At 42.4% G+C, this 12,246-nt stretch overlaps 1 long non-coding RNA gene across 1 annotated transcript; it reads right to left on the bottom strand.

Annotated features, from left to right (window-relative positions):
• Positions 1-1,745: 1,745 nt before the first annotated feature.
• On the bottom strand, positions 1,746-11,918 carry LOC133383324 (uncharacterized). The gene is made up of 3 exons (XR_009762260.1): positions 11,873-11,918; positions 4,989-5,182; positions 1,746-4,022 (listed from the first exon to the last, which is right to left on the bottom strand). It is a non-coding gene; the product is annotated as an uncharacterized LOC133383324 (long non-coding RNA).
• Between the last annotated feature and the right edge of the window lie 328 nt (positions 11,919-12,246).

Genomic DNA, 12,246 nt, shown 5'->3' with positions numbered 1-12,246 from the left:
GTTTTTGCATTGTATTGCAATAATGATTTTTTTTCGTAATATATAATGGTCAAATGGAAATCCTGTGGTTGACACAACATTTAAATTATGAAAGAAATTACATACAATGGGAGGATTTTGGAAAAAAATCTTGCCGATTGCAGTTGCAGCCGCAAAATCCATTCTGATAACAGCTGTGGCCTGCCACAAGAGATCAGTGCCACTTTGAAGGGACAATGAACTAGCAAATTCAGTCGGGATCTGGTACCTGGTTTGATTTTGTTGGATATTCTCCCCCATCCCTAAACACAACATGCTCATTTACCCTTTCCAGGCAAAATCCCTTTTGGGGCATTTACCCTTGCTGGGGATAATCTAATAAGTTAAAAGAAACCTGTTGCTAAAGACCCATTTAGACCTAATCTCCCAACTGTTTCTGGTGTAGCTTTTGCTATCATTGTCATTGCTACCACCATCACCATGTAATTTGTTTTTTATTTGCTATTCTTCCACTTAACAGCAAGTGTGGGGAAACTTTGGCCCTTCAGATGTTGCTGAACTACAACTCCTATCAGACCTAGCATGCCTGGCCAATGGCCAGGCATGATGGGAACTGCAGTTCAACAACTTCTAGAGGGCGAAAGCTGACTTACAGCATAAAGAAAAAAAGTATGGCTGGCATGGAGATTTTGTGTGTGTGCACATGTTTGTAGCTTCACTTTTGAGCTATTGAAGACACAGAATACAACTAAAGCTTCACTTGACAATATTGTTGTAGGTAAAAATCTACCTTCAAACTCTGTTGGCTGCCCCACATCATCTCACCTGTTGCTCCTTTTCCCTCTTTCTTTTTTTAAGAGGTGTTTTCTGAAAGATCTCCCTTTGGTTTTTATTTTTCTCCTGCACCATTGTTAATCTGGCCATACTGTTTAAGGCAACCCATATTATATACTGTATAATTTAAAAAATATTTTTGAGAATAATTTCTGCAATATTGGCTATTAGTGACCTCTTGAATGTCCAAAGGGCAACAGGAGGAATGTGCTAAATTACTATGTTTTCCTACTACAGTCCTTTTTTGTGGAAGTTCTTCTAATGGTACAGTCCAATTTGGACTCATTTCAATGGAGCATCAGAAACTAGGGAATAACCATTCATAGGACTGCTGGCTAAAACACAGGATTTAGGTTCATCAAATTGCAGCCTAAATTCTTGAAAAATGTCTAGCACCTCCAGCAATCACCAAGAAAGACTCACCTATGACTTCATTCCCAGATCGATTCTTCTGTGTTGTGTCTGATGCATTTGTTGTTGGGAGTTCCATGAGCTACTCATTTGTGGGCACTGTGAGTGCGGATAAGATTAGACTGGCCATATAAGTGATTGGGTGAGGTGCTGATGGGCCTGATGACTGCATGCTTCATCTGTGTCACACAGTTCGTGAAAACAGATCCTAGGCACAAACTCTGAATTAAACCCTGACCATGGGCTGAGCTCTGCCAAATTAAACCTTAGATGCAGACTGGGAAAGGAGGGTGGGGAAAAGGCACACTCTGACAGACACAACTTTGTGGCATTTTTAATGTATTTATTAATAAATATTTTTGTATACCGCTATTTCATTAAAAAACATCAAACCAGTTTACAAGAAGTAAACAAACAAACAAACCCTGTGGAGTAACAATCATTAACAATACACTAAAAAAAAAGTCAATTATTACAAAAAGACATCTTAATTGTTTGCATAAGCCTGGCGGAACAGAAAGGTTCGCAGCAGGCATTTAAAAGTTAAAACAGAAGGCTCAGAGAACTGGGCTAATGACACTCAAGGCTCAATTTCATGTCATTGTTAAATGAGCCTCATCAACTCAGGGGAATAACCAAAGCTGATCCTGCAGATGATCTTAGTGATCAAGCATTCCTGCATTGCGCAGGGGGTTGGACTTGATGGCCTTATAGGCCCCTTCCAACTCTACTATTCTATGATTCTAAGCTAGGATATAAGGGTTAAGGCGGTCCCTAAGATATCCTGGACCTAAGTTGTTCAGGGCTTTGCAAATTAATAAAAGGACCTTGAACCTGGCTTAGTAGTGGATGGCAGCCAGTGCAGATGTTTTAAGAGTGATGTTGCAGGTTGTCAGCCATGTGCCCCCATCAGCAGTCTGGCTGCCCTTTTTTGCACCAGCTGAAGCTTCTGAACCAAGGCCAAGGACAGCCCCATATAGAGCACATTGCAGTAATCCAGCCTCAAGGTTACCTATGCATGGACTACAGTGGTTAGGCAATCCCTGTCCAGGAATGGCTGCAGCTGACAAACTAGACAAAGCTGGTAAAAGGCACCTGTAGTCACAGAGGATACTTGAATCCAGGGGTACCCCTAAGCTACGGACCTGGTCCTTCAGAGGGAGCACAACCCCATCCAGAACAGGTAACCTGTCTGTCTCCCAAACATAGGAATCACCTACCTAAAGAACCTCCATTTTCCCAGGATTCAAGCACAGTTGATTGGCTCTCATCCAATCCACAACAGCATTCAGACACCAATCCAGAGTGTTCACAGCCTCTCCTGATTCAGATGTTGTGGAGAAATAGAGCTGCTTGTCATCAGCAAACTGCTGACACCATTCTTCAAAACTCCTAATGAATTATCGAGGAGTGTTACTACACTCCTTGATAACCAATATGGCAAGATGCATGTTGATTCACTTTCTGCCTATATTGTCAACTAATCCAGTGTGTGTGTGTGTGTGTGTGTGTGTGTGTGTGTGTGTGTGTGTGTGTGTTGGAACCCTAACGATTTGGCTTCTAATATTTGTAAGCTCTTCAGGGCAGGACCTGTCCTCATGTACTCTATAAAGCACCACATACACAGATGGCATTATATAAATTATTATTATAATGCAGAACATTCAAGAGTAAGCTTTTCATTTTGGAACTCTAAGCGTCAAAACACTTTTGCCTTCATTGCATTTCACCAGGCAGACAGTAAAGGAAATTGTTCCCTTCATAATATGGAAAATAGTCTCCAAGCACAGATATGATGAAACAAATACCCTTTAATGGAAAGGTACAAGCCAGGTTTCCCCCTTCCAGTTCAGTTTTGTTGTGTCACAACCTAGTTCATGACTGACTTGACAGCACCCAGTGGTGCAGTGGAGAGGCTCTAATAGGAATGCATACAGGTTTGGGAGATCCTGCAGAGATGTGGAAGTAGTAAGCTTTACTTTCTTTTTAGTATGGGGGAGTTTTATTTTTCATTTCATTTGGAACCTATAACCAGCTAGAATTAAGAGATGTCTGGTTCCTTAGGGCTTCATATGTGATGCAGAATCTCCCTCTAGGGTGAAAGGAAAAAGTCATACAAGGGTTTCTCTCTCAGCTTTTAAAATTCTCTTTGAGCTCCCACTCAACATATGAGCTCTTCACTCAAAAGATTTTTTTAAAAAAAGACATATATAATTGGACTTTATTTTTGGATTATTCTTTTAGTTTTAACAGCCAAATAGCCAAAATCATAAAGAACTGGGAAAATGTAAGATAAATACATTGAATTTCTATGTAATCATTGTCAACCAAATTATGAATAGAGACTGTTTAAATGTGCATTGATTACATCACCTTCAGAATATCCCCGAGAGTTTGCCAAGGGTACAAGCTCCATTAAGCATTCCCCAATCACACCTTGAGGAAATTTTAAAAAAAGTACACATACTTAATTAGCTGCACTGTCTAACAGTATATGGGATCTTGTGATGAAAAACTTTTTCCAATATCTCCCCTCTCTGATCTGCATATCAAAGTCAATTAATTCAAAATGTAAACCAATAAAATATATTTCACACTGCGTGCTTGAAGTCTGGTAGCTTCAGAATGAAGCTTTAAGGCTGACATTTTGCACACGCTTATCTAGGACCAAGACCCATCAAATCCAGTAGGACTGACTCCTACATAAACATGCATAGGATTGGGCTGCATGGCTGAAACAGCCACAAGAAAGCTACTCATCAGAACTCCAGTGGTCCAGCCTCCAACCAAGCGAAGGCCTAGGGGGAGAGAGAGAGAGATTATGACTGCAATCCTGTAAATAAGGTTAATTCAATTCAATGGGACACACCTTTATCATAAGAAGATCCATGATGGATCAGACTAACATTGTAGTCTAGCATCCTGTTTCCCACAGCAGTCAGCTAGATGCCTCCGATTGCACAGAACAAATGAACTGGATATCACTGAAAAAGACATACCCTGAAAATTTTACAGGTCTAATCCTCAAGGAATCCTTTCCAGATTAACTTTCCTAAGAAATGCCTAAGCATCTTTCACAAAATTCCTTTGCTCTGTGGATGGTCCTTAGGATACTCATGGGTAGGGCTCCAGCCAGGATGTTTAAACCTGTGCTCTGCACAACTGAGTGTGGCCTACAATGCTCCCAACAGCAAATTACCTCTCCAGCAGCTTATCCACCATTTGACATTTTCCTCAGCAATGCTCCCTCCCCCGCCTTGAAAAGTATCTGAGGAATCTCACAGTTCCTTGAGACACAACACGAAAACCACAGCTATAGACATATGCTTTCCTTGGCTTTTCGGCATCCTTTGTCACACAGTACTCATCCCAGCAGTCAGTGGTGCTGGGCAGGACTTGTTGGGATAAGCAAGCTTGCATGCTTTTAATAGAAAGATGTTCCTTTTAGCAAAAATATGAGGACACCTCTGTGCTTATTTACTGTGATGTAACTTTCTGTTGACCAGGTGGATTTTTTCCATTCTCTACCTCTTTCTTTGTTAAGAGATGGGTTGTTCTCTTTTGCATATCCTCCATTAAGCCACAGGAGAGAGAGAAGCCTCCATAGGCTTCTCTGGCCAGATGATCCCAAATATGGACCAAAATCTACCACTTCTATCTTTTCTCTCGAAGCTAGAACCTATGTTTTCTGAACATATGAAAGGCTGTGAGTAAACATTCTTATACTTTTTACCAAAGAAGGGCTTATCCACATGGAAGCATACCTTTGTACTAAAGCCGCTGTTTGTACCGTTGTGATAGATTTGCAAGGTCCACACTTCGTTCTCAATGGTAGCTTCCAGTCTGCTGTTTTCTGTTCACACTAGTAGGCATTCCTCTGGTGTTGCTGTTTTCTGGCCCCACTCTCTAATTTTACATGTTTACTCTCTCCGGTTCAAGGCTGAAGCTGGGAGAGCACCTTGGTGTGAAATTGACAAGAAAAAATGAAACTGACTAGACCCCCCCTTCTCCATTGTCCAAGCCTGAGTGAAAGGCAGATGAGGGAGTGAGTGAAAGACAAAGTAGGCAGCAGCTGCAGTAGCGTTTGCTGGTGGCAGAGAGAGAGGGAGTGGGTGATGGGGCATACGAGAGCCCACCCACTAAAAAAATCAAAGCAAAGTTCCTACAATGAGGAGCGCAGCACAGCTGAGATGGTTTTTCCTTTCCTTTTTGCATTATCAGTGGATTGGTTAATATGGATTTAAAAGGGAAAACTGTGTGATAGCTTCTGCTTGCCTGCAATGCCATGTGAACCATGCAAATTACAAGCGGATGCAAGTAGCACCAGACAAACACTAAATCGGCATGTGGATGAGCCCGAAAACTGTATCTGTTGCTTTTATTCAGCTAGTCTGTATGAGGGGAAAGTGGGCTGGTTAATTCTCATTTCACTTTGCAAAATATATACTCTGCAAATAGACAACTACTAAACTGTTTCTATCTCATTGAAAGGCAACAGGACTTTCAGTAAGAAGAAGTGGAGGCTAGTCCATTAGAACAAGTGAGGCACTGTGCCACCAAGCTTAGTCTGCCCTCAGGCAACCCCTGCTTGCCTGCCTCCTGCCTGACAAGGTAGCAGTACCTACTGTCAATTTCCTCCACCCTTGTCTCAGTGTTGCGTTTGTAGAACTGAGCAGGGAGGCAGATGGGGACAAAACCCAGAATCAGATGGCTCTACTATCATTGCCTTTGGTTCCACCTACTGTTGGTCCCCCTATCTTACACCCGACTAGTCCCAGTGGGCACCTCCCTCTACTGGGAGACAGAATGAGCAGAAGGGCCCCCAAATGGAGGAGGGCAAAGTCAGCTCACCATCTAAAATTACACAACTGAACCACATATCCCACAGAAGACTAGATGTGAAAGGAAACTCCTTGGTTTATCCTGCACATGGGGTGTGGCTAACCATAAACTTTTAAATGGCAACTTAAATGCAAAAAGGAATCAGAATAATTCAAAACAAGAACCAATAACGCAGCTTTCGCACTGGCTGCTTGGAACTGTGGTATCTTGACTGTGGAAATGGGTCCATGCTCCATTATTCTGAAGTGCACGAACCAGAAATGTGACAAGATCAGTTCATGTGCTAACCCAACATAACTTGGCATTTCCTTGGCTCTGTCAGATAAAGAATCAGTGTTTCCCAAACCACAGCTGCTTGCATGTTCCAGATATATTGGGGTTAGTTTTCAGTCACTCCATTCAAGTGAAACCTTTCCGGACAGCGTTCAAGCTTCTCTGCACAGCAAAAGATCTTTGTAAAATGTTAACCATCCATTACAAAGAAAAGATCCAGCGTTGTGGTTTTTTCTGTGTACTTTTTAATGCTAGTTAGTAGCTCTGACCCCTCCCTCCCAGCCAAGTCTTACATAGCCATGTAGAATAACAGATAATCTTTTGTTAAATGATCAAACCCCAGTCCCTAAAGAAGAGCTCTCAAATAGGAACTAAGTAGAAAACATTTTGCAATTGTCTTTTACTAGGATTGCTTCTTTAAATAGCCTATTCCTGTACTCTGTACATCAGTCCAACAGATGGGAATTCAACAGATGAAAATAGGTACTTGTGACCCTAGCCCAGGGATGGAGAACTTGGGGCTTTTGGGGGCTACACTGCCCAGCACTCCGGACCAAAGGCCACAGAGGTTCGGGCTGATGTGAACTGGGTACCAACAGTACCTTTGCCCTTGCAGAACTACAAACCTAAACTACTGTTTAACAGAATGACTGTGATTGCATTAGGCAGTGCAGAGAGTGGGAGGGGGCAGAGAAGAAACTGTATTTTCTTTGTAAATCAACACAGCAGTTTGGATGCGGTGGAAACAGGATTTCCCACAAAGGGATACACTGGCTTGGCAAATGTCTGGATTCCCCACAACAAGGCTTTTCCTTGGCACAATCAACTTCATCATTTGGCAGTATGAGATGGTGGACTGTCTCTTTCAATGTAACCACTATACATAGCACTGCACTATCTCCATGCCTGCAGGCTCGGGGGGGGGCAATCAAATTTGACAACAAACTATCGCTTATGAAGTAGATATCCTACTGTGACAGGAACACTTTCCTCACAGCGTCAGTAGTAAGGCAACACTTAAGTGCTAGTGCTAACATACTTTGTGAAAACAATTTTTAAACAACATGGTCTCCTACTCTCAAGTTGTTTTTTGTATGCGCCACCATTTAAAGACAATGGGCTTCTCAGCAGGAACTACTGCATTTCACTTCATCTTCTAAAATGAAACATTCTGTATTGTGCCAGATCTTGTGTATACTCATTCACTGGTTCAGAGCCATGGCAAAACCATTCTGATGAACCCTGACCAGGTGTCTTACTACTTCTATAGGATGCTGCCTAATACAGAGCTTTCGTAGTGAATATGTCCATCCACAGGTCACCTATTATGGTACATTGACAGTCAAGCTCACGCAAAATGGTGGAATGCCTATGAGGTGACACCTAATGATGGGAAACTGGCCAATATAAAGGAATCGGGGCTGTTGATGTAGAAATGGCCCTTTCAATGTAACCTAGGCAACTTTACTCAGAAGCAAGTCCAACTCCTTATATGTGCTTACAGGGTTGCAACCTTAAAGTATACTCCAAGCCCGTTTATTCAGAAGAAACAGGCTTGACTTCCATGAGGCATGCCTATGATTGCAGCCCACTGACACCAGAGTAGACCCATGATATTTTGCAGAATCTGGACATGTCATACAGATCAAATTTTATTTATTTATTTAAAAAATCTGGTTTCATAACTTTCTAAAAGAGATAGTTGCGAGTGAGGCTAGAGTCTGAAAACCCTTCTGCTACTGACTTCACTTACAATAAGGCTGGAACCCAATTATATTATTTATCAGGTCTATAGCATCTTTCATTGTATGAAGTGTAGAGTTTTTATTTCATTTACCCTCAGAAACTTGAGACACAGGTTAAGCTGAGAGAGCCACCCAGACTGCAAGTGTCATGGATGGGGGGGGGTATTTTTCAACTTAATTTGGCAGCATCTATGTCCATCATGCCAGTTAAGAACCCTTGACATATGGCAGTAGTCCAGGGCTTCGCTCCTATGCACACAGTTGGCCTTACTTTTGAGTAAACATGTATAAGATCAGGCTCTATGGCTGCAATTCTGTGCACACACTTACAGTGGATCTTCCATCTGAGTAAACATGGATAGGATACAGCTGCAAGTGACTGCACTCTTAAACTAGTGTAGTAGGGAACAAGTCCCAGTGAATTCAGCAGAGCTGGGAAATAGTCATAGGATCGGGCCACAGAACTGGCACTCTGAAATAAGTAACTCGTGCACAAAACTTGTACATATCATTCAAAAGGCCATATTCTTCCCTGGCATTAGAAAGTACCTTCACATATGTCATTGTATAGAACCCAGATCACCATCACCCTCTTTTTTAAATTTTTCCAGTTATGTTCCACAAACCACTGGTAATGTAGTTGTAAATTTTGAAGTGTAGGAGGACATCATGACAACTCTCATAGCCAGACCCCAAGGAAAGTTAAAAAGTATAGGCAGTTGGGTTTATCTAATATGTAGTGCACATATACAGTGCCTTTCAAAAGTAATCAGATCCCTGACCTATGCTCTCATATTACTGATTTACAAATGGTACTTTGCAATTTCATTTTGTATGATATTTTATTTTGCAACGCTGAAACTCAAAATCAATTATTGTAAGGTGACATTGGTTTTATGTTGGGAAATGTTTGTAACATAAAAAAACTGAAACATGTTGCTTGCATAAGTATTCAACCCCCCCCCCAATTAATATTTGGTAGAGCCACCTTTCATTGCAATGACAGCTTTAAGTCTTTTGGGGTAGGTATGTACCAGCTTTGCACACAATGTCTGAGGGATTTTGGCCCATTCTACTTGGCAGATTTGCTCCAGGTTGTTCAGACTGGTTGGACGTTGCTTGTGGACCGCAATTTTCAAAGAGCGCCACACATTCTCAATGGGATTGAGATCAGGACTTTGACTGGGCCACTGTAGGACATTCACCTTTTTGTTCTTGAGCCATTCCAATGTTGCTTTGGCCTTGTGCTTGGGACCACTGTCCTGCTGAAAAGTGAATTTCCTCCCAAGCTTCAGTTTTTTAGTGGACTGAAGCAGATTCTCTTGCAGTATTTCCCTATATTTTGCTCCCTCCATTCTTCTTTCAGTTTTAAGACAATGCCCAGTCCCTGCTGATGAGAAGCATCCCCACAACATGATGTCACCACCATACTTCACTGTAGGGATCGAGTGCCTTGAAACATGGGCAGTGTTAGGTTTGTGCCACACATAGTGCTTTGAGTTTTGGCCAAAAAGCTCTATCTTGGTCTCATCTGACCACAAAACCTTTTCCCACATCGCAGCTGGGCCACTCTCATGCTTTCTGGCAAACTCCAGAAGTGCTTTCAGATGGTACTTTTTGAGTAATGGCTTCTTTCTTGCCACCTTCCTATACAGGCCAGTGTTATGCAGAGCTCTTGATAGGGTTGACTGGTGCACCATTACTCCATTCCCAGCCACTGAACTCTGTAGCTCCTTCCAAGTGATTGTTGGCCTCTCTGTGGCTTCTCTCATAAGTCTCCTTGTTTGAGGGCTGAGTTTTGAGGGACGGCCTTTTCTTGGCAGGGCCTGGGTGGTGTGATGCAGCTTCCACTTCCTGATTGTTGATCCAACTGTGCTCACTGGGATATCCAAACACTTGGATATTATTTTGTACCCTTTTCCTAATCTATGCATTTGTATTACATTATCTCTCACTTCTGTAGAATGCTTGTTGGTTTTCATTTTCCTTCAGATCCACAGCCTGACCAATGATCCTCCAATAGTGGAGTTTTTATCCTGACAATGTGACAGCAACTTTAATCGTTCACAGGTAAGGCCAATGGCAAGGTCATTCTGTCCTCGATAGGGCAGTTTCTTTCATCTGTGTAAACTGGGAGATTCCACAGCACGGGAGTTAAACACTTATTTAAGAAACATGTTTCAGTTTTTGATGTTTCTTACAAACATTTCGCAACATAAAACCAATGTCACCTTACAATAATTGATTTTGAGTTTCAGTGTTTCAAAATAAACTACATACAGAATGAAATTACAATGTACCATTTGTAATTCAGTAATATGAGCATTGGTCAGGGGTCTGATTACTTTTGCAAGGCACTCCATATACATGCACAGTGGTGCTGTCAGGGCCAGACTTTGGAAACAGGGCCCAACTGGTCAGAATGAGAGGTAGGGCCTCAAAATGCAGCAGAGCTGACTTAATCACATTTTAGGGGGTAATTTGTCCTTTAATTTTTTCAGTTTTACAACATGCAGTAATCATATACAAACATCCAGTTAATTATGCCATTCTTAATACATCCATAATTACTGCTTCATTTACTTTCTTTTGATTCCAGTGCATTGTAATTGCATCCCAAATCCTCCTATTTCAGAGGTCTATGGTTGGTATGGTCTCTGTTTTCCACATTTTTGCTATTAGTACCCAGGGTCATCACAGTTTAAAGTAAGCAACAGACTACACATTATCATCTAAAGTAGGAGCTCTCTGTAGGACCATTAAGTACAGAGTCTAAAATGACCTTACTGTATGTATACATATTATTGTTAACAGCTGAATACTCAATTTATTAGGAGTAGCTGACAGTCATAGAAAAGTGAACTGGCAAAAGATGGTGTAACAGGTAGCATGTTGGAATCCAGCTGGGGAGACCTGAGTTCACATCCCTGATCAGACATATGGCATGACTGCAATCCTATGCATAGTTAACTGGGTGTATGTAGTTCCCTGGGAGAATTCAGTGATGTTTTTCTATCAATTACCCTGGTGCTCCAGAAGATGACATCATCTATCCTAGAACTGTGCTTTTCCACCCCTTCCTGATTCACCACACCAGTGAAAACCACTTGCAATGGAGCAGTCTTATAGATTCTAACAGGAAGAGGTGCAGAAAGTATAGGCAGACCACTTGTTTGGCCACTCTAGAAATTGACCAGCTTTCTCTGCCTGGGGGCTAATTTTGCAGACAAAACAAAGGCGAAATTGACTAGCCTAATTATGTTGGCTCTTAGGGCAGCTGCTTTAAACAGTGGGACAGGCCAAGTAGCAATCCAACAGGTGCAGTTTAATCCAAACAAGAAATGAAGTGATGGTGAAGCTGCACCTGCTGACTGATCATGCAGCTGTTAAACCCATAGAGCTTTGAGAGATTGGGGCCCCCGGGAGGGGGAGAGAGAGAAAGCAACCCAAAGCTTTGTGAGTTGCGCTTAGTACCATCTCAAGACGTTGCACACAGCTTATTTAAACCCATCATCCCAAGAGTGTCTTTGGTACAAATGACATGCTATATACGGCTACAATTCTGGACACACGTGGGACTAAAAAACCTTGAACATGCCTTACTGAGGAGTAAATGGAACTTACTCCTGGGCATGCATGCATAGGGTTAGGTTGCACTATATAATTCGCACCCCCACGCCGGCAATTTCCAACCTGCACCTTTGTGGGAGACACACGAATATTGTTTTTTGCCCCAAAAGGCACTTGGCAGAAAGCAAAGCTATAGGAGATAGGAGTAAATTCAATACCTTTTCTTTATAATTCATATCCATGACTAAAGCAAAAGCGACTCCAGGATTCCTTCTTCTCCTGCTCCCTCTCCTGCCGGTGTCTCTGAGAAAAATATAAAACGTGAGGAAACACATACACACACCCCCGCTGTTCCTTTCCTCCTCCCAAATCCGCGCACGCTTCCTCTCTCGGTGTGCCTGGAAAAGGAAGCAGCTGAAGAACCCAGGGAGAGCGCGGCCACAGCCGAGGCAGATACCCAAGGCGGATTCCTCAGTGGCACGCAGCCGATGCTGCGAGAGAGCTGCCCTCTTCTGCCGGACTGCTTTTCCATGCTCGAGCAGCAGGAGGCGCTGGCGGGCCCCGCTCTACTGGGCTATGGGCTCCAGGCCGA

This window comes from Rhineura floridana, chromosome 4 (assembly GCF_030035675.1).
Source record: "Rhineura floridana isolate rRhiFlo1 chromosome 4, rRhiFlo1.hap2, whole genome shotgun sequence".
Taxonomy (NCBI): Eukaryota; Metazoa; Chordata; class Lepidosauria; order Squamata; family Rhineuridae; genus Rhineura; species Rhineura floridana.
The sequence above is the reverse complement of the archived record's forward strand: the minus strand, read 5'-3'. Positions and strand labels throughout refer to the sequence as shown.